At 51.2% G+C, this 13,592-nt stretch overlaps 1 long non-coding RNA gene across 1 annotated transcript in view; it reads right to left on the bottom strand.

Moving 5' to 3' along the window:
* LOC137201504 (uncharacterized) overlaps nucleotides 1-13,321 on the bottom strand; it is a 54,371-nt gene extending 41,050 nt beyond the window's left edge. Inside the window, exons 1-2 of the long non-coding RNA XR_010932196.1 lie at nucleotides 13,237-13,321; nucleotides 12,526-12,611 (exon numbers count right to left, since the gene is read on the bottom strand). This is a non-coding gene — a long non-coding RNA (uncharacterized lncRNA). The remainder of the gene's footprint in view (nucleotides 1-12,525; nucleotides 12,612-13,236) is intronic.
* Between the last annotated feature and the right edge of the window lie 271 nt (nucleotides 13,322-13,592).

Below are 13,592 nucleotides of genomic sequence, written 5' to 3'. Positions count from 1 at the left end.
TAGAAACCCTATGGAAGTATACAGTGCAAAGGAACCTTGGATACCTCAGGGAGGTGGATGAAGGGGAAGAGGACGCTTATCATTTGAATTGTTAGAACACGAATATTTAAGGTCCATAATTTAAAAGCAAAAAGAAGACCCTTGTTTTTGTGTACTTTGGACACAGTAGGGAGCTGAGTAAATGTTTGCTGAATTGAATCAAGTTGAGCCGATTGAACCCTCCAGTCTGCTGGACCCCCCGCCAGTGAGGCAGGCTGCTCAGATCAGGAACAGGGAAGCTGTACTCCCAGAGACAGAGGCTAGGGCAGCGGTGGACAGCATGGGCAGCCTCACCTGCTGAATCCTTCTCTCCATCACCCGGGCTTCAATGCTGCACCTGATCAGCGGCAAATAACTTCAGCCTGATGTTTAACTGACTCATGGCTTTTGCATTCCCAGGCCGCACGATCACATGAGCAGCCTCATAACCCAATTACGGCCGCGCACCCAGCCAAAACTTTGTGCAAAATGGGACAGCCGAGCCTGGCCTGCATCATTGCCTCCTCTTAGAAAAACCACCAGCAGCATGAAATCTTTTAGTCTATTAATAGAGATCTCCTGCACTCTGACAGTAGCAGCTCATAAAAAGAGAAAGCCGATATATGGGTTCCAATGGATGAAACTGGAATTTTGTCACAGTGGCTCAGCCCCCGGCTTACCTGGGGCTGCCAGCGTTGAAAAGACGGAGAGCTTTTGCCTTTCAAAGGCATGAACTTGAAAGTTACCCAGCGTTCCTGTGGAAACCGTATTAAGGTGTTTTAAAAGCAAGTGAGTGTCAATGACAAATGTGACGGAGCCGTGAGGCAAGAAAAGCCTAGTATATCTCAGGACTTGAGGTGAACTCACTGCATAGCTGGATCACGCCCATCCTCACCAAGTCGTGACTTTTTATAGGTGGGTAAAGGGGACCCAAGGAGCCCAATAACCTTCACTCAAAGTCATAGGGCAGCGACGGCCTCGCCTTAGACCAACCTCAGCACGGTGTGGACCCTGGTCCTGGACCCATCCCGTCCCCACCCCTCCTTCCAACCACCATCACTCCTCCTAAGAAGGAATCAGTCAGATCTGGGCCTCTGTTGCCTTTCTGACACTGAGTGGTATCTGAGACCAAGCACTGGGTTCCCTACAGGTGACACGTAACGAGTTGAATCCCACAGCTAGGACATGGAAAGAACCCACGAGTCTGTGAGGTTCGAGAAGGTGCAGATGAAAACGTGATGTTATCACAGGAAGGAAAAAACCATCTTCAGCCATACAGTGCCGTGCGGTCTTGAAAGCACTCTGCCCGTGGAACCTCACGAACCTTGTATGACAAGCCCCTCCCCTGCTGGGTGGTAGGACTGGCCTAATTATCCCCACTTAATACAGGAGGACATTGGCGCAGCGGGGAGGAGGCAGAGCCCAGACCAGGGACTCTGCTACTCCCTGGCCCGGCTCGCTTTCTGCACCATTTACAGAGCAAAGTAAAGAAAACCTCTCCAGACATGCCTCTCGCTGGGACACCTCGGCCCTGCCCCAGAGCGAGGAATCCCACCAGCCACAGCTGGGCTGGGGCGCTTCCCCAGGACCCCCCAGTTGGTCCTGCCCTTTCATCATGGATCCCGTAAACCTCCAGACCCTGCGGAAATCGCAGCTGGAAAGTGAGCTATTAAACAAAAAAAGAGACAGAGATTCATCCATGCTCACCATCCCCCCAACACACACACACACACACACACACACACACACCATGTCACACTGAACACCTGCTTCTATGCTTCAGTGCCTGGAAATACCTTCAGCTAAATTTTCTTGGAAGCTCCTTTGTGACCTGTCCCATTGTGAGAGGGGAAAACACGGATGAAACCACCGAGAATCTGGACGCAGTGCTACTTCATGGTGTATGTGTGGGCGTGAGTGGGTGTGGGTGTGTGTGCTGGGAGGGGGAGCTTTCGCTCAGGTTATGTTAAAATTAGCCTATCCGGGAAATGGCAAGGAGAATGCAGGCCTGCTTTTCATTTTGCGCACGTGAGAAACTACAAAGTGAATATGGTACTTGACAAAAATCTTCTGTTCCCTACGATCTTTCCTTGCAGGTGCCGAGTAGCCCTCGGTGAGTGGCGTCAATGTAGGGGTCTCTCTGGGGCACGTCGGTGTCAGCCTTCTCCTCCCGTCCCGAATGGGTTTTAACAGTGGTGGTTTCCTTTTTTACTATCTGGACCTCTGGGACACAGAGTTTGTCGTGCTCCAGGTCAAGACAGACAACGGTCATTGTCGTGTGTAAGGTCCCTCATTTTTCCTTTCATGCCCCCTCCTCATTCACCCCACACACTGTGAAGGAAGCTTCCATATGCCTTAACCTCTACAGCTCGTTCCAAACTCCTCTGCCCTTATGGGAAAATCCCTGCTCCTTTAGTGCCCCCAAGAGCATCCTGTGTCCCTCCTGGGTGCTGCCGGCCAGCACCTACTGCTAACCCTCATTTCTCCCAGTTGTCCCCCAGGTGTACCAACGTGCTGAAGCACCACCCCCCCCCACCACCTAGCCAGCCCCCCTGACTGTGACCCTGTGCCTCTCTCTCCCTTGAGCTTCTGGAACCAGCAGACTACAAATTCTCCACTTGCTCATCCCCAATCACTCCCTGTCCCATGGTTCAGACTCTCAAGGGAAACAGTTCTTGCCAATATCACTAGTGACCTTGACTTTGCTCATTTAATTAACATCTTTCAGCCCTAATCTTGCTTGACTGCAGCCTTTGATTCTATGTACCCCTCCTTCTTGAGGCCTCATCTTTCCCTGATCGCTGGGACTCCATTCCCTCGTGGTTTTCATCCTCTGGGGTCCGCTCCCCTCTGCCAACCTTTAAACTGGAGTGTTCCCCAAGTCCCAAACTTGCCCCTGCCCCCTCTGATTCTCTGAGCCTGACCTCCACGGCTTCCCCTTTCCCTCCCCCGCGACACCATCATCCCCCACCCCCCCACCCCCGCTCCACCCCCTGCGGTGAATGACATCACCTGCCACCCTGACTCAGAGGCCTCTGCCTCCTGGAACTCTGTCTGGGTCTTTGCTCCTCCTTCAGCCCCACATTCAGAGGGTCACCAGAGCTGGTGATTCCACCTCTGCACCCTCTCTGAGGTTGGCCCCGGCCCCCTGCCCACGGGCGGGTGCTGCTTTGACCAGGCCCCCATCCTTTTCAAGCTGAGCCTCCCAACTGGCCTTGCTTCTGGTCTGACTTTCTCCCGAATCGTTCTCTGAAATGCAGGCGGAGGGATGTTTCTAGAATAGAAATCTAAGTCAGTCCCACGGACTTCAAAACCAAGTCTAAATTCCTCGGCGTGGCGCCCAGGGCCCTGCAGGATCTGGCCAGGCCTGGTCTCTAAGGCCCTAAGTCTCTCTAACTCCCCTCATCCCTCAGGATTCAGCAACCCACCCCTGGGCACCTTCCCTGCACCCACGTCCCTGCTCCCGGCTGGGTTCTCTCTCCTCGACCTCCCACCGCTCCTGGTGCTGTGTGGGATTATCCGCGCCCCCTCCACTATGCTATAAACACCTCGTCTTTTGCTTCTGTGTTTTCCAGTGCCTGGGCCCCAGCGGTTGTTCCGGAAACATTGGGTGGATGGACAGGTAGCTGGATGCAAAATGTTCTACTCTCTGTGGGTCAAACCCTGCCTCAAGTATATTATATTATGGTTGGTTCTTGGTGCCAAAATGGACAGGTTCAGATAAAGTCAACCAGTGCAATGAAGTGACTTGAAGCTATGTCACTTAAGATTTTTAAAGGGGTGGGAGTGGGGTAAGGGAAAGGGACCTAATATTTATTGAGTAGCTACTTATGGCTTCTTAGTGGGCACTTTTTAAAATGTGATCTCATTTAATCGCCATAAGAATAACCTGAAATCAATCTCATGTTCCTTTTCCAGATCCGGAATTAAGGCACAGAAACACCAACGTGACGGAGGCTACACGTCTAAGTGGGAAAATCCGAACTGAAATGCAGGTCTCCGTTTCATTCCAAATCCTGTGTTCTCTCCACCAAGATCTGCCCAGACAACAGTGAAGGATGGAATGAGGGGGGAGGAGGTGGGGACCAATGACAAGACTGCGGTGAGTGTCCTGGTGAAAGACGCCAACCACCTGAACCAGCACAGGGACCGTGGGAATTCGGAGACGGATGTGGATTTAAAGGCTCCTTCGAAGGAGCATCACACAGCGTGATGCTCAGTTGGACACGCAGACGAGAGAGCGAAGAGTGGGCGTGATTTCTGGGGCAACTGGACGGACGAAGGTGTCCCAGCAGAGAAAGATCTGTTTTCTGTGACCTTCAGAGCGACATGACAGGAGTCAGATTCCTGCTCTCTACAAGGACGGACTCTCTGGCTGGGACGAAAGGGGACAGAAGTGGAGGGTGACGGACACAGGCTCGGTGCCCCTTGGCAGAGACACGGGGGACAGTGGGCATAAGGGTCAATAAGGTAGGGCCTGAAGGGAACGCCCTTGAAGCCGTGGCTCTGATCCACTCCAACAGGTGCTGAAGGGGTTGGAAAACAGCGCTGTTTCTTCAGCTTTCCCTCAACCTGCACAGGGGTACGAGGACGGGGCTTCCTGCAGGTGGAGAGGAAGGACCTACAAGTGGAACTTCCAGCTCACAGGCACGTATGGCCCTGACTCCCTCCCCCTTCACCACGCGGCTCCAACAACCCACTTTATATTGTCTGGTTTTTTGCTTGGAAGGAAACATGCAAACTATCATATTAACTTCCTTTAAATTCAATGGTACTCTGTGTGTAATCAAACTTATCTGGTTAAAACGGAACATTTTTGGAACAGCTTCTAGGGTTTTTTGTTTGTCTTTTGGGTTTTTTTTTTTTTGCGGTATGCGGGCCTCTCACTGCCGTGGCCTCTCCCGTTGCGGAGCACAGGCTCCAGACGCGCAGCCTCAGCGGCCAGGGCTCACGGGCCCAGCCGCTCTGCGGCATGTGGGATCCTCCCGGACCGGGGCACGAACCCATGTCCCCTGCATCGGCAGGCGGACTCTCAACTACTGCGCCACCAGGGAAGCCCACTTCTAGGGTTTTTGCTTCTGCTCTTATTGACTAATTATTTTAAGCCATCCAGCTGTGCTCACTGGCTGCCTCGCCCTTGGATGGTCTGATATCTGGGATGCACAGGCAGTGACTTGGCCCAGCTCCTCTTATCCATTTGATCTCAGCTCACAGCGGGTGGCCAGTTCATTTCCAGGTAGGACACAAGGACCTGCTTCCCCATCTCCCCTCGTTTGTCACTGAGATAAACCCAGGCAATTCCAGGGAGGAGGCCTCTGTCCAGTGGTGGGGCGGGGGAGGGCGTAGCTTTTGTTCTTTCCAACGCTTGATAACGGAGAGACTGGCTCTGGCCCAAACCCCAGAACCGCAGCCCGGCAGTCTGACCCCTCAGAGGCTCATGGGAGATATAGACCACAAGCCATCTTTGCATCTTATCCCCTCGTCTTACAGATGAGGAAACTGAGCCCCACAAAGCTAAGGGAGAGCCGGTTACGAGCTGCTTGCACCCCCAGGCAGCCCCACGCCCCCTCCAGCACCCCAGCTCAGAGCCCATGTCCCCAGAGCCCCACCAACCCTCTGCCCGCAAAGGGCCCGAAGGCTCCACGCAGACTTCAAGCGCTGAGGACGCAGCCAGGACGCCCTGGGCAGCAGCACCCGGCGAGGCCGGCAGAGGCCACGCCTCCCACAGAGGCAGAGACATGGGCCAGCCCCCCCCAGCCCCCCCCCCCCCCCCCCCCCCCCCCCCCCCCCCCCGGCAGCAGCCTGGGCCTGGGTCCCTGGGCTACTCCCTTCCTTTTCTGTGATGTTAATGTCTCCGCTTTCACATCCATCTGCCTGACAACTTGCTCTTTCAAAATGTAAAAAATCTGGAAATACTGTAATCAAGTACTGTGCCTTCAAAGTGCCTCTTTCCTCGAGGTGAGTTAAGGGGCACGGGTCCCTGGGGGAGGGCTCAACGGCCTGTCCTTTCTGTCCCCCGGGGCAGGTTTCGGGCTCTTGTGCCCAACCTTGTCCAAAGGGGAGGAAACGATAGCCCTGCTTTCTGAGGACCGAGGAACTGAACTGAGGGAGCTCAGGACCCTCCCTGGGCACGGGGAGGGCTGAGATCAAGTGCATAGGGTGCTGCCCCCCAGGTGAAGCCCAAGCATGGTGGGCAGCTTCTAAGGCTCCAGCACTGGGGGAAGCCGGGCCCTGCTGCTTGCAGGGCTGTCTTTCCGGCCTGCGCTCTGCTACAGAAAGGTGACACAGAGACGGCCACACTGGACCCAAACCTGTGAGACATGGTGCAGAAATAAATCCCTGCTCCTGGGTGCTAATGGTCTACTGAGGGGGACCCATACCGCTCTCCATTTTTTTTTTCTTTTTTGAACAATTATATTTTTAAGCTAAACTGAAGGCACAGAGGAGTGGGAGGGCCCTCACTTGGTAAGATAAGGAGAACGTCTTACATTTTCCTTGGCCTTACAGAGCATTTTCACAATATCTCCACCTCCCAAAGGATGCCTGATGTTTGATATGATTTTGACCGTTACGATTTCAGCTTTCTGTAAAGCGCGTGCGCTGTAATCCCAGGCCCCCACCCCTTCCCACTGAGCTGCACTCCGAGGTCACTGAGGCGGCTCCATTGAAACGTCCTGCTTGATCCCAACCACCTATGAAGGAGGTGGGGTTTTGAGCCAAGACTCTTGGTTCCATCTCCAGAAACAGACTGGCCAACAGAAGAGCATGAATGGAGTTTACTGGGAGGGGACGGTGCCGCTCCCACAGCCTTATAGAAGGCAGGGAAGAAAAGAACTAAGTTCCCGTTGCAGGGAGAGTCTGGGCTGGACACCCCAGTGACAGCCTCCACTGTCATTGTCACTGCTCCTCCACTGCCTCAACTGTACCTGCATCTTTGCATTATTCTCGAGATCCAAAGACCAAGGCAGGAGCATCTCGCTCCCTTGCTGCCGGGGGTCGGTCACAGTAAACGGCCTTTTCAGCTTCCCAGGGAGAGGCAGAGGCTCACACAGAGGAGGATTCCCCCAAATAGAAAGGAGAAAAAGACATCCACACAACAGGACAGCTATCAGTCCCATTTCCCAGATGAGGAAACTGAGGCTCACAGCCTCATCACATTAAGTGACTAGCTCGGTGTCACACGGCCGGGGAGAAATGTCCAGACTCTTAAGGGTCCCTGTGGCCTACTCACCGAATCAGGACATGCTGCCTGGAGAGACTGGGCTTTGAGTTTGCAGCCTCCCTTTGGTAGATCCTACCCACCTCCGAGCCCAACGGCGGTGCTCTATAGGCTGAGAACACCCCACACGAAGGGATGGTTTCATGCTGTCCAGTGGTTCAGCAGAGCCTGGACCCAGGGTCCACGCCATCCTCTCTCTGTCTCCCTACAGGTTCCTGTGACCTTTCTCTGTCCCTTTCCAGCCCCCTCGCCAGAGTGCCCACAGCACCATGAGCTCAGGGGACAGAAGTGCCTTCTGGCTGGCGAGCAGAATGCAAGGCGGAGCAGGGCCAAGTCTGGAGAGACCAGCAGGGCCTGCGATAGGTCTTCGGGAGCCTCAGAGGGGTTTCCAGCAGGAGAGAGACATGGTGACACTCCAGGCAGCAGGGGAATCAGAGGGAATAAAGAGCGGGTGCAAGGAGGCCAAGCAGTAGGCTGATGTGGCTACGGGTGTTCGGAGTGGGATGGAGAGAAATGGAGGCATTTGGGAGTTTTTAAACACGTGGAATTGAAAGGTTTCAGTGATGGATTAAACACAGGGTGGGTGGGGAGGGGGGAAAAGGGAAAAGCCAGTTGCTCAGGCAAGTGGGTGGTCCATGGTGGCCCTCTCCAGGACAAGCAGGTGAAAGTGTGCTGTGAGGCTCGGAGCTGAGAGTCCAGGCAGGAAGCTGGAAGCTTGAAGGTCAAATACAGCCTCTTGGTCAGCGTGGGTCGCTCCTCGCCTGCCTCCCGGGTCTGGTGTCTGAAGGCTGTGGTGGCTTCAGCGCCCTGCACGGGGCATCGACAGGCAAGTGCACGGAGCCAAGTGACAGTCCCTGCAGATAGCCGCGCGGTGCAGGGGGACCTGGGATCTCCCAGCAGCTCTGCCACAAACTCGCCTTGCGACCTTGAGCAAATTGTTTGTCCTCCTGGGTCTTGGTCTCCTGGCCATCACTAACACGCCAGGGTTTCACGGATGACTATTCCAGGCGGTGAACTGCCACGTAAATGTTTTCTGCTGAGGACACACCGTCCACAAAACGTCTACGTATCGCCTGGGCAGCCCAACAGCTTTAAAAATCATAAGTGGCTCTTGTTCTTCCCATGCATCACGTCCTATGCATTTAACTTGTGGAACAAATCTAGCCCTCAAAATATCTTGGTACATTTTATACCCACCGCTTAACATTTAATTCCTCCGTCTTCCATACCACGGCACCATCTCTGCATCACCTATTGTCCCAGCACATCCTCATCCCTTTCCTCTTCAAGCAAGGAGCCCAGCACCACCCATCCTCCCTCCAGAAGAGACAAAAGCCACCAGACACACTGCCTCGCTGGGTCTGCCCAGCCACCGCCCAAAAGAGAAACCAGCAGAGCATCTAAAAGAAAAAGACCATGGGCGGGGGAGGCAAGGAGAAGTTAGGACCTAATGAAGGGAGGGGTGGGGTAGTTAGATTCACACTGGACCAAGTAAACACACACACACACACACACACACACACACACACACACACACACGAGTCCCCTTGAAGCTGCAGGATCAGGGAAGGTCTCAGTTTCAGCATCCATCTCGAGCCCTTCTGGTCACTGGCTAGATCACTGGCATCATCAGCAGTGGGGCTGGGCCAGCCTGGAGTCCCAGCCCATCCTATTGTTCATTTGGACCAGAAGCTCATCAGGAAATGACCAGAACCGAGGTTTGCACCGCTCTGTCAGAAGCATTGGCCGTAGCCTCCCTCAATCTGCACCACTTGCTTTTTTTTTTTTTTTAGCAGAAACTGCCTCTAAAACGTCCAGCAACGCCACGGCATTGCAGGCTGAGCCGTGAAGGGGGCCGGAGAGCAGAGGTTCAACAACCCCTCCTAAAGGATGACCGAATCCAACGTGTAAGATTTTGTTCCAATGAGGTTTCTCTTAAAAAACACTCAGCCCGGGTTTCCCTTCTCCTGTGACCTGTTTGTGGACGTGATTTTCCTTCCCCCTTCTGACTACCTTCCCCAAGTCCCCATTTCCTTTTACCAATCACAAGGGCCGCAAAGCATTTCAAGCGTCTGCAGTTGAGAAGCAGAGGGAACGTGCAGCCTCGCCCAGGCTCTGTCCCTCAGGACAGCAGCTTCCAGCATCCAGAAAGCTAGGAAGAATAATGACAGAAGTGGGGACTGAGCCCTTCCTAGGTGCAGCAGCTCTTCGGAGTGCGCTACATGCATTGCAAGAACGCTATGAAGTAAATACTCTCATCACCTTCATCTTACAGATGGGAAATCAAAGCACAAGAGGTTAAAGCACCGGCCCCCAATCCCCGAGGCAGAAGCGGCAGAGCCCGGATTTGAAACCAGGCAGGCGGCTTCCACCAGGGCCTCTCTGAAGACAAACACACCTGCGGGTCTACGTCCAGGGCCAAAGAAGTCACGTGGGTGGCATTTCTGTCTCCTCGTCCCACCTCTCCCCCACAGGTGCTGTTCGAAGCCCCTACAGTGATGGGAAGAGGATCCCGTAAGCCTCTCTCGAGTAGAGAAGGGATGAGAAGGTGGAGTGAACGCCTGGTGGTAGAGTTTCCAAGCTCGTGGCTTCTGAGAACAGGTGTATTTTAAGCTGGGGTCAGATCATCAGCCCCTTTAAGGTCTATGATGCTACTTCAGTGGCACAGTTCATCCTGCCCCAGCGCTTCTTCCCCCACCCTCCCCAAACATTTATATCCAAAATGAGACATTTAAAGCGCCCCTTTGAAAGCTACTTCCAAAACCCACAGGGTCCTTATTTGTAAATTACGTGAGCACTGGATGGTCTGCATTCCCTAATTCCCGGAATTAGCTGATGTTGCCTCAAGGATGAGCTTCCCGAAAGTTTACTCCTTTGAGCCTCGCCTCTGAGAATCTGTCAACACCCCCGGCCAAGGCAAAAACGAGAGTCCCTCTCTCGCCCCATCCCTGCACTACTGTCTGGCTTTTGATTGTTCCATCAGCTGATCCTAATGTGATGGACTTCAAACCCTTTCCCCCAAAGAAATCTCAATGCTGCAAAGAAGAGACCCCAGGATGCGTGCACTCCAAATCTCTCATTCAAACATCCCTGGCGTACAAGTCTCCTGGACTCCCCGTTCAGTTACACACCTCTGCTCAGGCACCCAATGGGAGCCGTCAAAGATGTGAAAGTTTGTGCCGCCATGATCTAAAAGAGGAAGGAAACCAAGAGAAATTAACCCAGAGTCGGGTGCCTCTCTACCCCTCAAAGCAGAAGCTGGATCCCATAAACCAGGCACTTACGAAGAGGCTGAGCGACCCGTGAGCTTTCTGCAGTCTCGTGGGGCCGGTATAACCAGAATGCAGCTCCAGGGAGGAGGGGGTCCAGTAAATACCACAGGAATTCAGATGGGACCCCAAAGGGCTAGGCTCTGGTCGCAAGAGTTAACCAGACTAAAGAGTAAAGCCCAGTTTTAAACGATGTCGGTTCCTGATGGAATCAACACGACCTACCCCGATGCTGGCTAAACGCCAGCAAGGCTCCGTCCTCTCTGGAGGAAGGTAACCTCTCCCAGGACCTCAAATTATCTCTATAATTTTTTCAAAGCACAATGTTGGACAGCGAGGCCTAGAGGACTTTTAGTAGCGAGTGGGATGGAGTAGACATGGCCGACCAAGGCACCAAAGAGTGCAATTAACAAGGCAGATAAAATGCAAACACCTTGCATGAGGGCATCAGAGAGCCTGCCGGCTAGGCAGGCCCCTACAGGATGTGATTCCAGGGACGGGCGAAATGCAGAGGAAGCTGAGGACCCGCAGCTACGGCTCCTTGGGGGCCTCTGTCAATCCTGCGAGCAGGAAAAAGGCTGAGGATGCTTTGCCCGGGCCGTGCGTCACCGCCAGGGGACTGAGAAACCTCACAGAGCTTCAGAAGTCTCATGGGATTTAAGTGACAAGAACTGGAGACCTGAGAAGCCTTGAAAATACGCCTGGCTTTTGCCCCAGTACCTTTGCCAGATTCCGTAACTGCACAGGGCAGGAGGCCAAAATTCCAAGTAGGCAATTTCTGGTAGTTTTGTGGTGCAGAGGAGACAGAGATTATTAGTGTTTGGGACCTGCCAGGGAAAAGGGGCCCAGTGAACATTCCAGAGACTCAACAGAAAACCTTGGAGGTCTGTGCCCCAGGGTCTGGAGGGAACCAGAGGTAGACGTAGCCTTCCTGAGCTGCACAGTCCTGACTCGGCCGAGTCCCTGAAGAGACCAAGGTGATCAGCTCCCACTCTACCCATCTAAGAGACGAAAGGATGAACCCCCGCTAATGTTGGTAACAACTTCTGGTGTCTCTAAAAAAATGTTATACATAATAGTCCAGAATTCAATAAAAAATTATAAGGCATGCCAAGAAATAGGACCAGAGGGCCAAAAACCATGAATAAAAACAAATGAAAGAAACAGACCTACAGCTACCCAGATATTGAAGTTAACTGACAACGACCATAAAATAAGAATAATTAGTGTCTTTTAGGAAAACAGAGGTGAAGATGGTGAAAATAAATGAAAGGATAAAGAACTTCAACTGAGAAAATAGAATCTATTTTTTTAAAGAATCAAATAGAAACTCTAGAACATTATATTGAAAAAATATAATATCTGAAATTATGGACTCAATAGCTGACATGAAAAACTCACCAAACTTTTTCACAGCAACTTAGACACAGGAGAAGACTGAGGTAAGGAACTTAAAAACACAGCAATAGGGACTTCCCTGGTGGCGCAGTGGTTAAGAATCCACCTGCCAATGCAGGGGACACGGGTTCGAGCCCTGGTCTGGGAAGATCCCACATGCCGCGGAGCAACTAAGCCTGTGCATCACAACTACTGAGCCTGCACTCTAGAGCCCGCGTGCCACAACTACTGAAGCCCGCGTGCCACAACTACTGAAGCCCACATGCCTAGAGCTCGTGCTCCGCAACAAGAGAAGCCACTGCAACGAGAAGCCCGCGCACTACAACGAAGAGTAGCCCCCACTCGCCGCAGCTAGAGACAGCCTGCGTGCAGCAACGAAGACCCAACGCAGCCAAAAATAAACAAATACATACATAAATGAATTTTTAAAAAACACAGCAATTAAAAAATATGCCAAATGAGATAATTTTTAAATGGGAAAACATACAAAAGGACACAAAACAACGGGGAGTTACAGTTAGAAGATTTAACATACGTGAAAATGAATTCCCATGAAGAAAAAAAGAAGAAACAATTTTTGAAAAGATAATGGCCAAGAACTGTTAAAGGATGTCAACTCACAGACTCCAGAAGATATGTGAATCCCAAGAAGTATTAATATAAGTCCAGGCAGATCTCAGAGCCATTGTAGGTTCCGTATCAGACTACTGCAATAAAACAAATATCACATAAAGCAAGTCACACAAATTTTTTGGTTTCCCAGTACATGTGAAACTTATGCTCACACTACCCTGTAGTCTATTAAGTATGCATTACGTCCAGATAGCATTATGTCTATAAAATGTCCATACATTAATTTAAAAATACTTTTTGTAATAGGAGCATTACTGATCACAGATCGTCATAACAAATATAATAATAATGAAAAATTTTAAATATTGCAAGAATTACCAAAATGTGACACAGAGACATGAAGTGAGCAAATGCTGTTAGTAAAATGGAGTCAGCAGATCTGCTCATGCCAGTTTGCCACAAACTTTCCATTTGTAAAAGCATGATATCTGCAAGTCCCAACAAAGCGAAGCACAATAAAGCAAGGTGTGCCTGTGTAAATAGAACCTCGTCTAGGTGCAGCACAGGAAAGCTACTGGAAACAAAAGAGAAAAAACCTCAGGTGATTCAGAGAAATTCAGATATTCAGAGAAAAGCAGGCACATTACCTTCAAAGGAGGAATGATAAGACTTACACATGACTTCCCACAGAGATGATGGAAGCCACAGAGCATGGAAAGCTGGCTTTAAAGTGTCACAATGAAATAACTGGCAACTTACCACCCATACACACCAAAACTTGTCCTCAGAAACGAAGGCAACGTTAAGACATTTCGACAGAAACAGAGAACTTGTTACCATCAGACCTGCCTTAAAAGAAATATGAAAGGAATTTATTTAGGCAAAAGAAAGAGGAACCCAGATGGACATACAGAAATGTAAGAAGAAAAGAAGAATAAAAGAAAAGGTAAAAATGTGGGAAAATATAAATGAATATTGACTTTACAAAAAATAATCCTATGAACATAATACGGGGTTGAAAGTATATGTAGAATTAAAATACATGAAGACAATGACACAAAAGGTAGGAAAGAGTAAATGAAGATAAAATATGATAAAGTTTAGCATTAGTAGGA

Source organism: Pseudorca crassidens, chromosome 11 (genome assembly GCF_039906515.1).
Source record: "Pseudorca crassidens isolate mPseCra1 chromosome 11, mPseCra1.hap1, whole genome shotgun sequence".
Classification (NCBI taxonomy): domain Eukaryota; kingdom Metazoa; phylum Chordata; class Mammalia; order Artiodactyla; family Delphinidae; genus Pseudorca; species Pseudorca crassidens.
This window is presented reverse-complemented; position numbering and strand designations above follow the sequence as displayed.